The sequence below is a fragment of the Hemicordylus capensis genome, chromosome 3 (assembly GCF_027244095.1).
Source record: "Hemicordylus capensis ecotype Gifberg chromosome 3, rHemCap1.1.pri, whole genome shotgun sequence".
Taxonomy (NCBI): Eukaryota; Metazoa; Chordata; class Lepidosauria; order Squamata; family Cordylidae; genus Hemicordylus; species Hemicordylus capensis.
The window spans coordinates 219,567,782-219,588,980 of record NC_069659.1 but is presented as its reverse complement, the minus strand read 5'-3'; the positions used below and the strand labels follow the sequence as shown (position 1 = coordinate 219,588,980).

General features: G+C 46.3%; 1 protein-coding gene across 4 annotated transcripts in view; it reads left to right on the top strand.

Moving 5' to 3' along the window:
- GPRIN2 (G protein regulated inducer of neurite outgrowth 2) overlaps positions 1-21,199 on the top strand; it is a 47,904-nt gene that overhangs the window by 12,643 nt on the left and 14,062 nt on the right. Inside the window, exon 1 of one of the 4 annotated variants that reach the window (XM_053311864.1) lies at positions 6,922-7,033. The exons of the other annotated variants lie outside the window; for them this stretch is intronic. The gene's annotated coding sequence lies outside the window, so the exon portion shown is untranslated. Of the gene's footprint in view, positions 1-6,921; positions 7,034-21,199 lie in introns of those variants that run through there. 4 annotated transcript variants of the gene reach the window in all.

Sequence of the window (21,199 nt, the reverse complement as noted above, 5' to 3'; positions counted from 1 at the left end):
ATCATTAATTGCAATGCCCACCCAACTCAAAGAACCAACATTGGCATTGGTCAATTCATGGTTACCAGTTCAAGCCTTGTGTCAAACAAGTATTGTCAGACTCCCGGGGGACGAGGTGGGCTCCTAGCCCTTCTTGAACTCCAGAATGACCAGAGCACCCCCAAAAGGTCAGGAACAGCCAGGGGAGGAGGTTCGTTTGTCACCTGAGTCCTCCTCCTGGCTTGCTGCATTCAGCCAATTCCCCCTGCTGGAGAACTCTTGGCTCCCATATGCAGAAGCAGCTCCTCCTCCTCAGCTGCCTTGTCACAGCCAGCGTGGTGTAGTGGTTAGAGTGCTGGACTAGGACCGGGGAGACCAGAGTTCAAATCCCCATTCAGCCATGATACTAGCTGGGTGACTCTGGGCCAGTCACTTCTCTCTCAGCCTAACCTACTTCACAGGGTTGTTGTGAAAGAGAAACTTAAGTATGTAGTACACAGCTCTGGGCTCCTTGGAGGAAGAGCGGGATATAAATGTAATAATAATAATAATAATAATTAGAACTGCATGGCTTTTGGCTTAAACACCTAACAAGCCTTCATAAACAACTTTCAAAACAGTTCAATCACATTTTGCAAGGAGGTGATATTGAACAACGGCTAACAACTGGGAAAACTCATCTCATCATGAAAGACCCAGCAAAAAGTGCAGTTCCAAGTAATTATAGACCGATAACCTGCCTGCCAACCATGTTCAAATTATTAACTGGAATAATAGCAGATGAAGTGATGCAACACTTATTAACTAACAAACAGCTTCCAGTTGAACAGAAAGGAAATTGCCCGAACACCAGAGGCACAAAAGACCAGCTGCTGATTGACAAAATGATTTTAGAAAATTGCAAGAGAAGAAAAACCAATCTAAGTGTTGCATGGATTGACTACAGGAAAACCTTCGATTCATTGCTTCACACATGGATACTAAAATGTTTAGAAACAACTGGTGTCAGCAAAAACATTCAGATATTTATTAAAAAAGCAATGAGCATGTGGAGTACACAGTTAACAATCAATGGCGATACACTTGGACAGGTTAGCATTAGAAGAGGCATTTTCCAAGGGGACTCACTATCCCCTCTGTTGTTTGTAATCGCCATGACCCCACTTTCACAAATACTAAACAAAACAGGCCTCGGATACCAAACATCTAAAACATCAAGTAAAATCAACCTTCTGCTGTACATGGACGATCTGAAGTTGTATGGAAAGTCCCAGTCAGAAATCGAATCACTGCTAAGCACTGTCCGTATATTCAGTAGCAATATAGCAATGGAGTTTGGACTAGACAAGTGTGCTGCATTAATAATGAACAGAGGGAAAATAACACAAACAGAAGGAATAGAACTGCCCAATGGAAGCAAGATCAAGAACCTGGAAGAGAAAGAACATTACAAATACTTGGGCATTCTCCGGGCTGATAACATCGCACACACTGAAGTTAAAAGAAAAATTGGAAGTGAATACATCAGGAGAGTTAGAAAAATCCTCAAGTCCAGACTCAATGGCGGGAACACCATACAAGACATAAACACCTGGCTATACCTGTTATCAGATACACTGCAGGAATAATAGACTGGACCCAGGCTGAGCTAGAGACGCTGGATCGTAAGACCAGGAAAATCATGACCATCAATCATGCTCTGCACCCCCGCAGTGATGTCGATAGGCTATACCTTCCTCGCAGCTCAGGTGGAAGAGGAATGCTGCAAATCCATCAAACAGTAGAGGAGGAGAAAAGAGGCCTTGAAGAATATATCAAGGACAGTGAAGAAGATGCACTTCAAATGGTCAATAACGCAAAACTATTCAACACCAATGAAAAAAAGCAGGCCTACAAGAAAGAACAAGTCAAGAACCGATCAGAAAAATGGAGAAATAAGCCCCTGCATGGTCAATATTTGCACAATATAAGTGGAAAATCAGACATCACCAAGACCTGGCAATGGCTTAAGAATGGCAACTTGAAGAAAGAAACAGAGGGTTTAATACTGACTGCACAAGAACAGGCACTAAGAACAAATGCAATAAGAGCAAAAGTCGAAAAGTCAACAACAAACAGCAAGTGGCGCTTTTGTAAAGAAGCAGATGAAACAGTGGACCACCTAATCAGCTGTTGTAAAAAGATCGCACAGACTGACTACAAACAAAGGCATGACAAGGTAGCAGGGATGATACACTGGAACCTCTGCAAAAAATACAAGCTACCTGTAGCCAAAGATTGGTGGGAACATAAAATTGAAAAAGTTGAAGAAAATGAAGATGTAAAAATATTATGGGACTTCTGACTACAAACAGACAAACATCTACCACACAATACACCAGATATAACTGTAGTCGAGAAGAAAGAAAAACAAGTGACAATAATCGAAATAGCAATTCCAGGGGATAGCAGAACAGAAGAAAAAGAAATAGAAAAAATCACCCAATACAAAGATCTACAAATTGAAATTGAAAGGCTGTGGCAGAAAAAGACCAAAATAATCCCAGTGGTAATTGGCGCCCTGGGTGCAGTTCCAAAAGACCTTGAAGAGCACCTCAACACCATAGGGGCCACAGAAATCACCATCAGCCAGTTACAAAAAGCAACTTTACTGGGAATAGCCTATATTCTGCGACGATATCTATAACAACTGATAATAAGATTCAGCCATCCCAGGTCCTTGGGAAGGACTCGATGTCTGGATAAAACAAACCAGTCAATAACACCTGTCTGACTGTGTAAACAAGAAATAATAATAAAATACCCCAGTGCAGAGCTGACAGGTCTTAAAGCCTACTTCCAGCATTGCCCCCTTCCTGACCTTGCTTCCTGTTTCCTGCCACACCCAACCTAGCTGTCTCCCTAGAGCTGCAGTTCTCCCTACCTTGCCCTCTCAACCCCACTGGGATCTAACCAGCCTGGGCCCTTCTTATCCCCACTACCCCCTAAAGGGAACGAAAGCCTCAGAGGAGGGATGCCATGCCCTTCTCCAGACTCCACAGGGCCACCCAAGCGACCAGGTAACATGACATCTCAACAAGTAACATGACATCTCAACAATCAATATGATCATTATAAATTTAACAAAGCATTTATTAAAATAATACATCATTATATTTTCAGGAGATGTTGAATACAGGGAAGCCATACAAAGAGAACCATATCGGTTCCTATGGACATGATTTTCATGCAATTGCTTGCTACATTTATATACCACATTTCTGTCAGTATTCAAGGTGGTTTGCGTTTGAAGTACTGTATACTACACCACCACCAGTTAACAGCACTATGAAGTTACAAGTGATTCAACAGAGTTGCAGGGGCGTAACTATAATAGAGCAAGGGGAGACAGTTGTCTGGGGGCCCACTGCCTTGGGGGGGGCCCCAGAGGCAAGTCACATGACTAACTCCCCCAGCCGCGCACCCACCTGGGCTTCCTTCAGTTGTATTCATCCTACGAAATTGATGTGAGTGTTAAGACCTGGAGCAACCAGAACAGCATGTCTTTCTCTAGTACCATTAAATGACTTGCATCGTCCACAATTTACAAAACCTTTAAAAAAATAATTTAGGATGATGTTCTGTTGTGGCACATAGGTTATAAATTTTACTATGCTTTTTGTTACCACTATTCAGCCTCATTTAAGATTTCTTTACTTTATGAGCTGAGCTTCAGTGAGGGGGTGGACATTTTAAAATCTTGTCTCTGGGCCCACTCCAACCTTGCTACCCCCCTGTAGAATTGGTAGTCCTTTCAGAAGCTGATGGTCTGAGCTCCCTCGCCTGGACTCTTCTGCTTTTCCCTTGCATTTCTACACACAAATCTTCAGGTAGTCCCTGAGAAAGTGAAAGAATAGCTACCTACTTCTATTTTAGCTTCTGTGTAAATTCTGCAACTCTATATGTGAGGCTGCCTAAACCTGTGTCAAGCAGGGCAGCAAGGCAGCCTGGAAGCACGAGCTCTAAAAAGGAGCTGTTGAATTAGCAAAAAGCTGGTGTCAAATATGGATATATGTCACTGGTGAGAGCCCTGCCTCTTCCTGGATCCTCAGGTCAACCCCACTCCTAAGGAAGCACCTGAGCTGACCTCCCCCTCTTTCCAAGTAGGCCCATCATGAGGGATGCCCCAGGAGCACTCCCCTACTGGAGCTTCACCCTGGCATGGCATTGATGCCACTTCTGGGGACTTGGGGGCAATGAAGGGGGCATTTGGCTCCAGCTGCTCCAGTTCCAAAAGATCTGAGGGGCTGACATTGAGATCAACGATCCAGGCTCCTCTTGGGTTGCTGCTCCTCTGTGATTGAATTTGTTCACTGGAGTCATGCCCTCCAGGAGTATGGCTTCATGGTGGAGCATACCCAGGGGAAGACCAACATTGTGGCAGGTGCCTTGTCACAGGGACCCACTGAAGACCCCACTGGAATGTAAGGAACTCTGGGTGGGGGCCACAGGACAAGAGATTCCAAATGTTATTTTGAAATGTTATTGTTTAATACTGTTCTGTATATAGATAGGTTAGTTAGTAAGTAAGTTTTGTATTCCCATCACTTTGAGACAGGAACTGTCAATCCCAGTCTCCACCTCCTGTCTCAGTTTAAAGAGGTGTGGTGACCCAGCTTCACCAGACACAAGAGAATTAATAGGAAGTGAACCCCTGTCTTGGCTGACAGGCTGGTGATCCTCAGTCTCAACCAATCAGTCCACCAGGTGGGTGGGACATGAGGGCTACTGATGGGGCTTCTGGGATGAAGAAAGAGGAAGTGGAGGGAGAGTGCGGAGAAGCAGGGAATCCAGCATGGAGTTTGTTCTCGCAGTATGACTCTGAAGATCCTTGAAAGACAGGATTGCAGGAAGCTTGGTTCTCATCAGGAGTTTGGGTGAGTTTTCAAAGGAAAGGAAGCCAGGGATTTTTGGCTTCAGGAATCCAGCATAGGGAACAGTTTGTTTAGTCAGACTTTGCATTAGGAATTTATTTTGTTTCTGTGTGTTCTTTGCATTTCCAAATATCTGTATCTGTGCAACTGAGTAACTAAGATTTCATTGTGTGCCGCCTAAGAAAGAACTGGGCATTTTGAAATATTCTTGTAACCAAGCTAAGCAATTTCAAGTGCATCTAAAAAGCTAAAGCCTCAGACGGACCAGTCTGTAGGGATGTGCACGGACCTCTTCAGCGTTCTGTTCTTAGAATGCCGAACAGGTTCGGAACCCCTGTGTTTGAACCGGTTCAGGCGTGAGGGCAGGGGTCTCTTTAAGGCGTGGGGAGGGTGCTCTTACCTCCCTTGCTGTGCTTTCCCCTCCGGCGCTGCATTAAAAATCGATGGTGCAGGGCAGTTGTATTCCCTCTTGCTACCCCAGTCAGAGTAATACTGGAAGTGGTGAACACACATGCACACCCCTACCAGTCTGTAGTAACTGAATAAAAGGGGTTTTCTCTCTTCTTTTATTTTTACAGACCTCCCAGAGTTGGTTATTAACTCAGCAGGAGAAAGTGGGGGCAGAAGGGGGAGTTTCTAGTGCAGAGTGTCTCCAAGAGCTCAGCAGACTATCATTGTTTTCTCATCCCGTTTAGGCATACACATGGTAGGTTTTTATATTTGCCCAATAGCAAGATAAAGAGAGATGTCTAGGATGTGGCACTCCAGGCCAGGCTGTCCAGTCTCTGATAAAAGAGTATCTGGTGGCAGCATTTTATTCTACCAAAGGTCTAAAGTAAAAAGTTTTTAAAGGGAAGCCTACTTGGGTAGCTCAGCAGGGGTGACTCAGCACTCTTTCCCCTCATATGGGCTGTCTCTGAGTCAATTGTGAGCTGTCTCCGAGTTAATTCCTTACAGAGATCACTTCCTTAATCCTTATCCAATGAGCCATAACCCCCAGTGGACATATTAATGGTACTGATACTGGCCCAAATCCAGAGAAAAACCTGGTTAGCTCTCGGCATAGCAAATTGATTTTTAAAATTATTTTCCTTCCAATGGAATTCATTCCTTCTTTGCACCACACCCACAAGGAAAGCCACTAATACAATTATGTGAAAAGCATGTTGGATTCGAAAATCCATGCATTTGCCCTAAAAGAACTTTCTGGCTTCTTATGCCAGTTTCTAATCTAATTAGTCCAGTCTTATAGTTTGCTGTTCCTTCTGATGTTTTATTGCATGTCACTTTGGTAATGAGCCATAATGCATTGCATACAGATCAGATTAGAGAGCAAGGGAGACAAAGCAGATGTTGCATTCCTCCCCTCCAAACAAACACAAACAAAGAAGCCAGCAAAAGATCAGGCTTACCAACAGCCAGCCTACCTGCTCTCTAACCAGAATGGTGATTGGATTCTTCTGAGTAGCTAAAAGAAAAATACTTCTTTACCCTCTTGTCACCCTGATTGGCTGCCTGAGGAGTTAATCATCCTAGTCCCTCTCTCATTGGTTTATAGGGCCCGTGGCCATTCTCCCCATTGGAAGCCTCTGGCACTGGCCCCGCTGCTGCTGCCACCACCAACCACTGCTCCCCAAATCTGGAGGGCTCTGGCACCACTGCTTCTCTACAGCACCAAAGAACTTCTGCCTAATAGGGGGGAAGGAGGGAGGCCATTTTTAAAAGGCAAGCACCATATTTGGCACTTACTTCTTTAGGAGGTAATCTAAAGAGGATCACCCTTAGATTGTAGGTTCCTTAGAGGTCGCTTACCTTTTAAAAATGGCCTTTCCCCCACCCCCGCTTCCCCTTTGCAGGCAGAAGCCTTTGGTGCTGCAGAAGAGGCAGCAGAGCCCTCCTGGCTTGGGAAGCAGCAGTTGGTGGCAGCAGCAGCAGGGTCAGTGCCAGAGGCTTCTGATGGAGACCTAGCGGCATGGCTGGGGAGAACAGCCATTGGGCTGGTGGCAGCAACAAGGCCAGCACTGGAGGTGCAGTGTGGCTGGGAAGAGTGACCAATGGCTGGCAGCAGCAACAGGCCAGCAAGGGAGGCCTCCTAGGGGCGGCAGTGACCCGGAGTGTGGCAGCGACTTTAAACTCAAAAGGTATGGGTGCGCCTGCCCCCACCCCCACAGCAGCAAATAGATATATTGGAATTTATGTTAGATCTTGCATCAGTAGGAGGGAGTGCAGTCAAAGTTCCGACTCTTGGAGGTCCTTACCTATCAGTTGCGGAACTACTGCTGATAATACTGATGGAGAGGATATGCCTGTCTGACTGCACAGGCCTGGCAGACAGAATAGGCCGTTTCAGAATAGGCTGTTCTGCAATCTCTGCAGCCTGCATAAGGGTCATAAAGGAGCCCAACCCTTTATTTTAATCTTAATTTTACAGGAAATTTTGAAATGGAATTGATCCAAACCAATAAGTTCCACCATCATTCCAAAAGTATCCATCTTTGCTCCTTTCACCCACTTCCACAATGCATCTTTTGCCTTAGCTGCAAATTCCACCATTGATTTTGTGTTTTGGAATTCCACTTTTTGAACACCTCTCTCTCTCTCTCACGTAATCAGAACCCATTTGAAACCTTTGCAATAGCATCTCTTTAAAAGCCCTATAGGCAGGGCCGGTGCTAGGGTTTTTTGCGCCCTAGGCGAGATCACCTTCTGGCGCCCCCCCCTGCCAATCATATTTCAAACACAGAGGCCGTATTTCAAAGAGTAACGGGGCACTGGAAACCAGCTGCCCCCCACCCGCCGCGAGCAGATTTGGGTAAAAACTACTGCTACCACTCCGCCGCCCGCCAGCCCTCCCTCCCTCCCAGCCGCCCACCCTCCCACCCGCCCGCCCGAGTCCTCACCTGATGATCTTGTAAACAAAGAGAGGAGCTACCGAACAGAGCTTCTCTCTCTTTGAAGTCCTGCAAGTTACTGAGGCTTTGCGCGCGTGCATGCGCGCTCCACAAAGGACGGCGATCGCCGGAGGCCCGGTCTACCTGCCGGGAAAAGGCCGGGTAGACCGGGCCTCCGATCACTGGGTAGACCGGGCCTCCGGTGATCGCCGTCCTTTGCGGAGTGCACATGCGCGTGCGCAAAGCCTCAGTAACTTGCAGGACTTCAAAGAGAGAGGAGCTCTGTTCGGTAGCTCCTCTCTTTGTTTACAAGATCATCGGGTGAGGACTCGGGCGGGCGGCTGGGAGGGAGGGAGGGAGGGCTGGCGGGCGGCGGCAGTGGTAGCGGTAGTTTTTACCCAAATCTGCTCGCGGCGGCGGGGGGCGGGGGGGCGGCAGGCTGGCCAGCGCGGTGCCCCCTCCATTTTGGCGCCCTAGGCGACTGCCTAGTTCGCCTTAATGGACGCGCCGGCACTGCCTATAGGAGCCACAGCTCTACTCAGGCATACTATTATAAATTTCTGCAAGATCCACCCCCCCCCACCCATGACATTAGATATAAATCTCATATAGTCATCTTCTTGCAACCCCCAGTTCTTGGCTGCCTTTTAAAATGTAGACAAAAAATTCCTAAGGATCTTCACTGGGGACATATGCTGTAAAATCCTTGGTGTCACCCTATTACGTAGTTGCTGTTAACTCTGAGCTATATCTCTCTTGTGTCTACGCTGTAGCTTCTGTTGCTTCTCTCCAGCTGCATTCTTTTCTCTTCCAGTCAAAGTTTTTATCTTTCCACTTGCAAATGATGCTCCTCAAAGTGGCACTGCTTATCCCGCTACCCCATTTCCATTTGCAGCTCTCTTTCCTTGAATCTGATGTAGTCTGGATTCAACTGTGCTGCTGAGAAAATTTCTGGTTCTTTCTGAACCATGACAGACTTCCTCTGGATTAACAACATTTGTAGTTCCTTTGAGGTTTTCCCCTCAAGTGATATATTCTTCTCCGGGCAAGTTTTAATAAGAGCCTCTTTGTCCTCCATCATTTTCAGATCAGGAGCCACCTTGTATACACACTCAAGGAATCCTTTTGTCCAAAGTACAAATTACTCTTGAGTAACTCTGGATAAACTCACTGAAGCTTATCCCACTTCCTCCACCATTTGTGATGGTTCCTGTATCTGCAGCCAAAATTTATCTTCAGAAGTTCTCTCCTATAATGGCTATTGCCCTTGATAGCGGTGAGTGCTTCAGGCATGGACTGTTACTTCAGTAGAGCAAGTCCAAGTATTTTAAAAATAGAAGATTTATTGTTTCATAAAGAAAAACAAATGAAATAAAAGTTGATCCTTTCCAAGAAGCACAGTTCAAAACACACTCAGTTACAGTTCACCATTATATTAGGGATGTGTCTGACTCAGTATATGGCAGCTTCCTATGTTCCTATCTTCGGCGCCGATGGGGGTAGTACTTTAAGGGCGGGGGAGGGTGTACTCACCTCTCCCGCCGCATTTCCCCTGCTGGCGCTCTGTTATTTTTAAGCCCCTCGGGGTGGCAGCGTTCCTCCCTGCTGCCCCGTTCCCCCCATTGGCTGGAAGTGGCCGGAAGTAGCGAGCGTGCTTGCACCTGTTGTGTGCACGTGCGCCCACAATGGCCTCCGAAATGTTTCGGGCACATGCCTACATTTTATAGTCCTATAAACTACATTATATAGTTTTTGCCAGCTTCTTCCTCGGCAGTTAACGTCCAACTGACTCCACTTCCTAGGTTCTGAGATCCATGGAACTCTCCCTGTCAATCCCAGGACCTAGCAAGTTGCCTTGCTGACCTCACTAAAACTCCAGACCAAGCAACATATCTAAATGCAAACAACTTTTAATGAAACCTTTTCTTAAACTATAAGTCAGTCTTCTTTCCTCCCTCCTCCTGATAAGTGACACTGTTATCCTTTAATAGGGTTTGAACAGGGTATTGCAGTGCATGTAGAGGGGACATATGGCTGATCATATGATCTGAACTAGCCCATGTTCAATCAAAACCTACCTTCTTGCAAGTAAAGCATATTAGAACTAGTCCTAATAGTTATCTGGGACAGCAGAGAACAAGTCTTTGCCTTGTTCTATGCAGAAGCTCTTCAGGTATTGGAAGAGTGTACCATGTATCCCCGCTGTCATCTCTTCTCCAGTTTCTTCAACCTTTCCTCATAGCTTTTCCAGACCCCTGCATCTTCATTGCAGAAGAACATAGAAGTATTCCTCTTTATGACTTGGAAACTGTGGTTCTATTAATGCAGCCCAAGATTGCATTGGCCACCTTTGCACCTGCATCACTCTGCCTACTCATGTTCCACTTGTGATCAACTGCAATCCCAAGATCATTTTCATATTAACTACTGCCGAGCCAGGTGTCCTTCATCCTATAACTGTACAATGTTTTTTTCTAATTGAGAACTGTTTAATTCAATACTGAATTTCATTGTGTTTTATCCCAGCTTCCCATTCTATCAAGGTCATTTTGCATTTTATTCCTGATGGAGTCAGTGGGCTCTGTCCTGGTGGAGGGGGCATCTCTCTCAAGAGCTCTTCATGACTCTTGCTCTTGCTACGGAATATTCCTACCTGTGAGCCAGCAGAAAAGTCCGTCTAGATCCAGCCCCCAAGCCATATGTTGCACAGGCCTGTAATAAATGGATTAATGCTTGGTTGCAGGACTTGCTTGTAGACGTTTGACCAGCGTTTGCAAATGTAGTTCAGGGGGCATTCAAAGATCATCTGCACCAGTTGTGGTGTCCTTGGAATCATCTTGATGGCCCCGTCTCACTTCATGATTTTGCAATATTTCTGCAAAATATTCCTTTGGCAACCTTTGTCATGCCATCTAGGATGACATGCCATCTCACCCTTACCTCACCTTTGGGAGAAGAAAATACGAAGAATGTTACATGCCACCCTCTGGCCTTGGTGGATAAATGTAAGCTTTTCTGGCTCCAACACATAAGAAACACAGAACAGAACAAGATCAGTAGAGCAGAAGACTACCCAATATGGATGCATGGGATACATGAATAAATACCTCATTAGAGCCACAACAGTGTGTTGTTCATAAAACCATCATTGGGGTAAGACAAGCGATTTTTAGTTGTGTGGCAGTGAAGCTGAGTAGGGTAGTTGTTCCTCTTCCCTCATTCAGAAGCTCGGACAGAATCTGGGAGGGATGAGCTTGACTTACCCAGCTAATGCTTAGCAGATGATCAAGATCCCTCCTACCTTAAGAACATCACTGCTGGATCAGGTCCAAGGCCCATCTAGTCCAGCATCCTCTTTTCCACAGGGGCTTAGACAGATTCATGGTGGACCGGTCTGTCAATAGCTACTAGTCTGGTGGCTGTGGGCAATCTCTAGCCTCAGAGGCATGATGCCTCTCAATACCATTTGCAGGGGAGCAACAGCAGGAGAGAGGGCATGCACATACCTCTTGCCTGTGGGCTCCCTAGAGGCATCTGGTGGGCCACTGTGTGAAACAGGATGCTGGACCAGATGGGCCTTGTGACTGATCCAGCAGGGCTGTTCTAGAGATGTTCTAGGGAGGCGTGGTCCGGCACTGGGGGGAGTGTGGCTTTAAGGGTGGGGGGGTAGTACTTACCCCCCAGCCGCTCTTCCCCCTCCGGCGCTGGACTTTTCTCAAATGTTTTTTGGGCGGCAGAGTTCCTCCCTGCCGCCCCTGCCCCTGTCGTTGTCTCCCGATTTTACAAGTAGTAAAAGGTGGCGCCACACATGCGCCCGTCACGGCGTGCATGCACCCGTTATCACTGCTGGCGCGCACACCCCATACATCACAATGACGTATGCGGCGTGCAGCGGCGACGGGTGCACGTGCACCGCAGCGAGCGCATGCATGGCGCCAGCTTTTACTACTTGTAAAATCGGGAGACAACGACGGGGGCTGGGGCGGCAGGGAGGAACTCTGCCGCCCAAAAAACATTTGAGAAAAGTCCAGCGCCGGAGGGGGAAGAGCGGCGGGTGTGTGTGTGTTAAGTACTACCTCCCGCCCTTAAAGCCACACTCACTCCCCCCCCCCCGCCTGACCGGCCGAATTCCGGACCGGTCCAGAGGCCTCTTGCATGGCCCCAGACCGGTCCGTGCACACCCCTAGGCTGTTCTGATGTTCTGATGTTCTTAAACCACTTAATGGTGCAGCAAGGAAATGACTTGATTAGCAAGCCAGAGGTTGCCGCTTCGAATCCCCACTGGTACCTATATTGGCCAGCAGCAATATAGGAAGATGCTGAAAGGCATCATCTCATACCGTGTGGGAGATGGCAATGGTAAACCCCTCTTGTATTCTACCAAAGACAACCACAGGGCTCTGTGGCCGCCAGGAGTCGACACCGGCTCGACGGCGTTCTTTACTGGGGCCAGGGCAGAATCCTGCAGTGAGAAGGGCTGTGTCCTGTTAGGCCCTCTGCTGGGCTTGGGGGCTGCCAAGATATTTTGCTACCTGAAGTGAAGGATAATATGCTCCCCCGCCTGCCCATCTGTGGATGAGGACTCCGTGTTCTCAGGTCATAGTACTGAGATGGCAGCGGCGGCATGTGAACAGTTTAGATTATGCCACCAAGTCAGGTTTGGGTATGGGTGTTCCTAAGTTTGTGTTAAAGGCAGAAGGAGGAAAGGGAGAGGCATGCTTCAGTGGGATGAGGGAGGAGGAGGAGGATGGCAAGGAAGCCTGCAGGGTGGTGGCAAGGGTTTGCACTTGCTGCCCCCTTTGTGCCAATGCCGGAGGTTACTGCCTCTGGTTGCCTCATGGAAGGGCTGCTGCTGGCTGGGCTTATTTCCAGTTGGCAGAGGGGAAACAAGTAAACATGGCCAGGAGGTGGGGGGGGGGATTTATAGGTGAGAATCAGTGGCCAGGGAAGGGGAAAGACTAGATATCGGTGTCTTCTTCCATGTATCTTCACGGATGCTACATGTTTGCTTGCCTTAGGAAAAACTATATCTTTGCATTTCCAGCATTTCTTAGGGCTTGTTCAGATGTCATATGATTATGAAACTCTGGACAAAAGCTATTAGACATAGCAAATGAGATACGCGAGTGTCTTAGATGGTAACTATTGTATATCCCCATTTTCACTGACATTTACAACTCCCCAGTTGTAAGAGGACAACTAAGATTGCTAGCTCGGACAATTATTCCTTGATTTCCAACCCCCCCCCCCATTTTTCCCAATATTTTTCACAATATCAAGCTATTAAAATCTCCAAGATTACTTTCAAAGGTGACCTGGAGATTGCTGCCAGTTCTTGGAGATTCTAGGCTAATCTGGGTGGGTTGGCAGCCCTAGGGGCAGCTACCGGGATGTACCCCATGGAGGAATCCCTGCCTATCCCACCTATACTTTAAAAACTGCCACCAAGCAGACTTTTTGTATGGCTGGGTCTACTACAACAGCCCTTTCACCTTTGCAAAAATGTCCCAAACCCAAAAACTCAGTAGAGTGGAAAGGCTTATAGGCGTGAGGTGGAGACAATGAAACAAGCTTCAAATCTTTAAATAATAAGAAAGTTTACTTGGGGCCGGGGAGATCAGTTAAAACATTCTTTTTAGTTTCTTTACACAACAAAATTTAGAACACAAAACAAGTATCAAAAGAGCATACAGGAGAAAAGAAATGGTTGGAGAAATGCATAAACTAAGCTACCTAAACTGTTCCCTTCACGGAGTCCTCTGCAGTTACCTTCTTCTCAGCGATTGGCTTGTTGTGCAGTCTTGTATCCTGGTCACAGTTCAGGCCTGGGGTTCAACCCAGCCTGGTTCTTCTTTGTGATTACAGCTCTTGTTCCAGCTGCAGCACTGAACCTCTCAGCCTGTGCTCGCAATTCCTCAGCTCTGGTTTTCTCACTGTGTCTTCAGGGAGAGTCTCCTTCTCCCTCTTTTCCAAACTACACACTGGCTTTCTCCAGGACTCAAGTTCTTCCAGAACTTCCTAAACTCTCTCTCTCTATATATACACATTTTTGCCCCCACAATTTTTCAAACAAACCAACAACTCCAGCGTCAAAAATCCATTGGACACTGGTAAGCAGTGGGTTCAAGCAGCTCTAGGCTGGCCTTCTGCTGGCTCCTGTGTGCCACCATGTGCTCATCCAACACAGCACACCATCCGAAAGACTTATGCTTCTCCTACTTTTTTGTGCTATAACTTTGTGCCTTTTATATAGAGTGTTATAGTCTCGCTGTATTTATCACTTAGGCTTTTATGCAATTACATCTTTTTGTGCCTCTTATCCCTTTTTCTCCTTTTATACCTTTATGTCTTGTATGCCTTTTTATGCCCTTTGATGCATTTAAATGCTTTTTAATGTTTCCGTAGTTCCTTTAATGTATCGTTATGCATTACACTTAGCACTTTGTAATCACCCCTGTATTTTATGCAGGTCTGTGATCGTAATAAAGATGATTGATGGAACAACTCAAAGTTCCCTCCATTTTTCAAAATATCTTTTCCCTCCGAAACCAAACTGTCAACTGATATTCTAAATGTGAAACTGGGAAAAAACAGGCAGGAACTTTTGACCCTGCCAGCAACACAGAATCCAGCCAGCTTTCTAACACATATTATTTACAACTAGCTTAACCCATGCAGAGCACCTGTGCATTAGTACTTGATTGTTCTGCTCACCCCCTGCCACAGCCCTCCTCACCTCAGAGATCTCTCCACCCTCACCTGAGCCGCACTCCTGCTCGTCCTCCTCCCAGTTGCTTCCATCCCCCTTGACCCTCTTGGTCACTCCTCCATCCCTTTAATCCATCCCCCTCAACCCTTGGGTCATGGCTGCAGCATTGTGGCACCTATTGGCCAAGCTGCAGCCCCCTATCTCCAGAGACCTCCCCACCCTCACCTGAGCCCTGCTCCTGCTCCTCCCCACAGGAGGAGCAACAGCAGCAGCGGTTGACCGGGCCCTCCCTTGCTGCTGCCACCACCATGGCTGTTCATTCCCCTTAGGCCGCTGACAGACCCGGGCCCTTCTCTCACCTGCCTCCCTCCGCCAATGGCCTCGGTAGCCCCAAACAGCAGCAGTGGTTGACTGGGCCTTTCCTTGCTGCCGCCGCCGCCATGACCACTTGTTCCCCTCAGGCTGATGACAGGCTTGAGCCCATCCCTCACCCTTCTTTCTCTCTTCCCCTCCCTTCTTTTTCTCTCTTTCTCTCTCCTCCACTTGCTCTTCTCCTCTGTCTTTCCCCCCTCCCCTCCTCTCTCTCCCTCCCCGCCTTCCTAAGTTAACAGACCTTATTCATCTTGTTTCCTCATCTGATTCACACAATGGCAACCTCCTTCTCCTGAAGGGGCTCTTTCCTCCCTCACGACCCCTCTCTTTGCAGACCCCTGCCCACTATCCTTTTATATATAGATAGATACATAGATTCCTCTCCTCTACAATCAAGAACATCTTCTGACCAGTAACAGTTGCATTCCAACTGTCCTTAACCATCACAGGCTCCTCCTCCCTATCTGCATATGGAATCCCCTCTGCTCAATCATCATGGTGCCACAGGTTCCTCCTCCTTATCTGCATATGGAATCTCCACTGCCCAATCACCACTGTGTTTCTGCTTGCAAACTCTCATGAGAGCTGCCACACAAAAGATTAGCCACAAGTACGCCTTAGAGAATTATATATATAGAAGATACTGAAGAGGTTTGTGTCTCATTCCTTCACAACCCCAAAGGAGACTCATGGGTAGTTTGCAATAGTCACTCCTTTATTGCTTCAAACATGTTCAGGTGTTAGACTTGTGGTCGACCCAACATTATTTTAAGCAACCTTCACACGTTGGTCATGGCAACTTATGACTAACAAATATAGCTCTCTTACAGTCCTGCAGGGAACCATTCAGCAGCAAAAATCCACTGACTTTTCAAGTATGAATGCTGTGGGGTATTGATACATTTCTCATGGGGTCAAAATTTTGCATGCTCCAAGGCCAGACACAAGGTCAGCTGTCCTGACCATTTCCTTTTGGAAGCTGAGAATGGGTTACTCCTGAGCAGAAATAATAAATGAGAAAATTTCCTTGATGGATCCAAACAAGTTCCATTTAGCCTTGTAGTGCATAGCACGATTTAGGCCCAGCCTTTGTCTCAAAGCAAGCCCACATGGGAGGAAGAAAAATACTGATTCATTCCCTTCATGTTTGCTCAACAAAGGCTGTTCCCTTAAACTTAAACTGGTAGAATATACACTGCCACCACACCCTAATTACAGAGCTTAACCCATCCCTGGATTTGGATGATTGTCCAGGGAGACTCTCATTCTCTTTACCAAATGGAAAAGTTTAAAAACCCTTCCATGTCCCTTCCTGATCCTCATCTTCTCTCGCCTCCCTCCTGGCTCCTTCTAAGAACAAAGACAGCCTTCACTCCCTGCTGCCAGGCCCTCTAGGTCCCAGCCACTATGTGCTGAGTGGCTGATCCACAGAGGTCACTGTCTGTCATTCAGGACAGGGTTCGCTTCCAGTTCACTCTTTAGGGGAGGGGAGAGCTGATCGTTACAAGTCTCCACTAGTGGCCAACCAGAATGTTTCAAAATATGCATGTTTTAATCATTTTAAATCCTAGAGGTGGAGAAAATCACTTAGGGAGCAGGGAAAATGGCAGGTGGGGGAAAGGTTAAGCGCTTCTCTCCCCCAGAGCTTCTCTGATCCCAGTCACACCCATCAGAAGCAGCTTGTGCTGTTCAGAACAGGCCACCAGGCTACGATTCATGTTTAGTTTGGGCGTCAGTAGCAGAACTTGATTTGCATATAGATGGCCCCAGGAATCTCTGGAACCTGGAATCTTCCCTTGGGGAAAAAAAAACACCTCTCCAAATCAGTGCTATGCAGTGCTCAGTGGAGGCTCCCTCGTGAGGTGAAATGAGGCAATTGCCGCAGGTGGTGCCTTTGGGGAATTGTTTTTGTTGGAAGTGAAGGACTTTGTGCTTGTCTCAATGACATAGGAGGACAGACTAGTGAGTCAGAGGGCTAGAGGGTCAAGACATTGGTCATCCCTTCTCTACTGCTCTGACACTATCCCTTTGATATGTAGATTGCTAATCTCAGGGACTTCCTTCCTTCCAGCCACTTCCTTCCTCTTCCCTTCCTTCTACCTTGCAACATGGTAGCTCCTCTCCCCTGCACCATGTGTGCAGAGATGCAGAATCCATCTGCATCCAGCTAGCTAGCTAGATTAGAGATTCCATCTCCTCACTTTCCTATCTAGAATGGAGTTCTCTAATAAATACCACTTATATTGATTTGAAACTATGAACTGGCTCCAAGTTACTTTACTCTCAGAATACACACATGCCTAGCTAAATTCCGCTGTGTTGTGCCTCTGTGCACTCTGCTATAATGAAAAAGGGTTTCTCTTACCAGAGAGAATTCCCAGCAGTTTTGAGGTGTCAGGATGCTGCTTCTCCCCCGCCCCCCCCCCCCCACTGCTGTGAGTGTCAGCCCCAGTTGCTGGTTCCACCCCTGCCTTCCACACCCATTCACCGCCCTCTTCTTAAAGGCTGACATACTGCTGGTGGCTGTTGCACAGTGCACTTTTGCGGAAGGCAGTGGCTGCCTGGATTTTCTGTTGCTGGCTAGTGTGGTACTTTTGCAGGCAGGACACTGCTGGTAGTTTTAAATGCAAGTCCTTGCATTTTGATGAGATGTCTGAAGAGCACACCAATTCTCTAATGGCTGCTCTCCAGTGGAGTTGACATAGCTGGATATATAAACTGAGAGAGGGGAAGTGAAACTAGAATTACACAAGTATGCTTTAAAAAAAAATTTGCTTCCTTTTCTTTCTGTTTCTCAATTCAATTAAAACCTAGTTTCTACCTTTAGTAACTCCCTGTCTTTGGGAGTTAGCCTTCTGTTGTTCTTGTGAGTCCTTGCTAGTCTTATGTTTGCTGATGTTTTTATAGTGGTTTGGGTTGTTTTGGCTTTTGTAATTTAAACATTTATTTAATTTTATAGAATCGTACCCTGCTAGAAGAAATAAACTATAAAAATTAAACATTTTTTAAAGAACTGATCATTGTTATTTCCAATCATTGACTTAAACAGAACAAATTAAATACAGACCACCACCAACAAATACGTATATACTGCTTTTCAGCAAAAAAAATTCCAAAGTGGTTTACATAGAGAAATAATAAATAAGATGGAACCCTGTCCCCAAAGGGCTCACAATCTAAAAGAAACATCAGATAGACACCAGCAACAGTCACTGGAGGTACTGTGCTGGGGGTGGATAGGGCTAGTTACTGTCCCCCTGCTAAATAAATAGAATCGCCACGTTAAAAGGTGCCTCTTTGCCAAGTTATCAGGGGTTAGGGGTCTCTGTTTTAGCAGCAAACAACTTTGTCTCCGCAAAATAGAACCAATTCTTCTGAAAAAAGAAATAAGATAAATAAGATGGATCCCAAAGGGCTCACAATCTAAAAAGAAACATAAAATAGACACCAGCAACAGTCACTGGAGGTAGTGTGCTGAGGGTGGATAGGGCCAGTTACTGTCCCCCTGCTAAATCAAGAGAATCACCAGGTTTAAAAGGTGCCTCTTTGCCCAGTTAGACCAGCTGTTACCATCTACCAGCTGTTCAATTTGTGGAACAGATTCTTAAGAGGGTTTGTTATTTGAGGGTTTTTGGACAAGCCTTTTAAAAAATCTGTCATTACTACTATTACTACAACTACAACAAATATTTATATACCACTCTTCAACCAAAGTTCCCAAAGCAGTTTGCATGGAAAAATATATAATACACAGAGGCGTAATGATAGGGGGCAGGGGGGGCACGTGCCCCGGGTGCCATCGTTGCGGGCCACGTGGGGGGCGCCGCCATGACCCCTGCCGATCCAAAATTATTATTTTTTTAAAAAAAATTTAATACAAATTTCTGCGGCTCAGCTGCAGCAGCAGTCAAGGGAGCGCATCGGCGCCCCCTCCCTCCCCGCCCCCCCACAAGCGGTCCTCCCCCCACCATTGGCATTGCAGCTAGCCTGGCTGGCTTGGCAGCGGGCGCCTTTAATGCTCACTCTGCTACTCACACTGCGCACGCGCGACTCGGCCGGCGTGCGGTGCATCTCCGTCCTCCCAGTCCCAGCTCGGTTCGCCTGCACGTGGCGGTCGCGGAGCGGAGGAGAGGAGAGCCGAGCGTTGTTGCTGGGGCTGGCTGGGGCTGCAGCAGGTGCAGGCAGGAGCAGCAGGACACACGGACACTGACCCGGCACGGACAGCCAGGATTCGGCGGCGGGTGGGCGGCGGGTGGATGAGAGTCGCGCTCGCGTAAAGAAGCGTGGCGGTGGTCACAACAAGGTGTGTGTTTTTCAATCCCCCTGGCTTCACAGTCAGCATTGATCAAGCCGGAATCCAATGTCTCTCCCCGCCACCCCAACCACTGCCATATCCTTCCCGCCCCCTGCTCCTTTTTTCCCAAGGGCTTGGGCGATGCGTGCAAAGGACACCACATTTCAATATATGGAAATGATCAAGCCCTTATGCAACCAACCATAAATCTAGAGACGGGGCTTGGGTGGTGTAATTTCTCTCGCACGCTTTCCTTCACCTCCAAGGAGCGTTTCCTGCTGGGATTTGGGATGCAGGGCAAGATCCCCACAATCCACGCTCTTCAGCACGTGGGGGGGGGGGAATCGCCAAAGCGTGTTTGCACACAGGGCAATCCACAGTTTGCATTGCATAGGATTGCTAGGTTCCCTCTCTCCCCACTAAACCTGCCAGATTATTTGGTTTCTTCCCCACCCCACCCTGAAATAAAAGCGCCACCTACTTACCTACTACCTACTACCTAGCCATAGTCTCCTTTCCTTAATTTTTTTTTTAAGGAGGGGGGTGATTAATAATTGCACAAAACACTTTTATGCAAATCGCAGATCATAAAGAACATGGCACCAACTCTGCGGAGGGAAGAAGGAAAAAGGTTTGCCATAAAGCTAAAAATCAGAGAGTGCAAAAAACCAGCCCTTAAAAGAAAAATAGCAACCTATATATATATATATGTATAATTTTATATTGCTGGCTTTTTAAGCCCCTCTTTAAAGCCCACTTCTTGAACAAGCTCTCCGCCAAACAATCTTCTTTTTCTCTCTTTCTTCTCCCTTACCAACAATCTCCCTTTAACTCCTTTCCTTATTTCTATGCTGGTTTTTCACAAAGTAATTCACAACATGGTTAAATACATAATAACTATGGCTGATATCCTGACTAAATTTCTGAAGGGAAGTCCCATTGAAATTAATAGGACAAGTTACTCGTGATATCACTTGTCCCAAAGCAAAGCAACATAAAACAGCAGACAATTTTCAGCAAGATAAATCCAAATAAGATAATGTTGAAAATGAAACCAACATTAAAAGTCAGGAATCAAGCATCCAAAGCAAGATGGAACGTCTTCACAGCCCTTTCTAAAACAGCTAATGTTTGAAATACAAGCCAACTCCACAGGGTTGTTGTGAGGAAAAACCTAAGTATAATGTAGTATGTATCATCATTGCATCATGATTCTTATGTTTGGGATACAACTTGTATCCCAAACATCAGAATTATGATGCAATGATGATACATACTACATTATACTTAGGTTTTTCCTCACAACAACCCTGTGAAGTTGGCTTGTATGATACATGTGTGTCAGTCAGATGTATGCTGGGGGGGCGGCAGGGGGGGCGCAATTTCAGTGCTTGCCCCGGGCGCCGTTTTCCCTAGTTACGCCTCTGATAATACATGACTAAGATGTTCCCCTGTCCCCAAAGGTCTCACAATCTAAAAAGAAACCTAAGGCAGTTACCAGCAATAGCCACTGGAGGGATTCTATGCTGGGGTTGGGTAGGGCCAGTTGCTCTCCCCATGCTAAATATAAAAGAATCACCACTTTTTAAAGGTGTCTCTTTGCTCAGTTAGCAGGGAAATATTGAAGTATTAGATGGCTAATATTTAAATCCTTTTTATATCACTCATAATACCATCTTCAGTTATTTTGTCTTCTAATAAGAACCATGATTATCCCAGTCTTATAAGAAAACTTCAGTAATTCATACAAGAAGCCAAGCCATACAAATGACAAGCCATCAAACCACAGTATAAATGATTGAGTTAAATGCAGCAAAATAAAATTGAATTAAAAATATAAGGGAAGCTAATGCTACAGGGCAATTATCTAGCCCTTACTTGTACTAACTACTTCATTTAATTTAACTAATGTAAATATCTTAATAGTTTGTAACTTGCTGCACCAATGAACTTCAAGTAAAACCTTATATGAAACTAAACTGGAACCTTTAATAAAGTGTGTGTGTGTGTGTGTGTGTGTGTGTGTTTTGGGGGAGGTCAT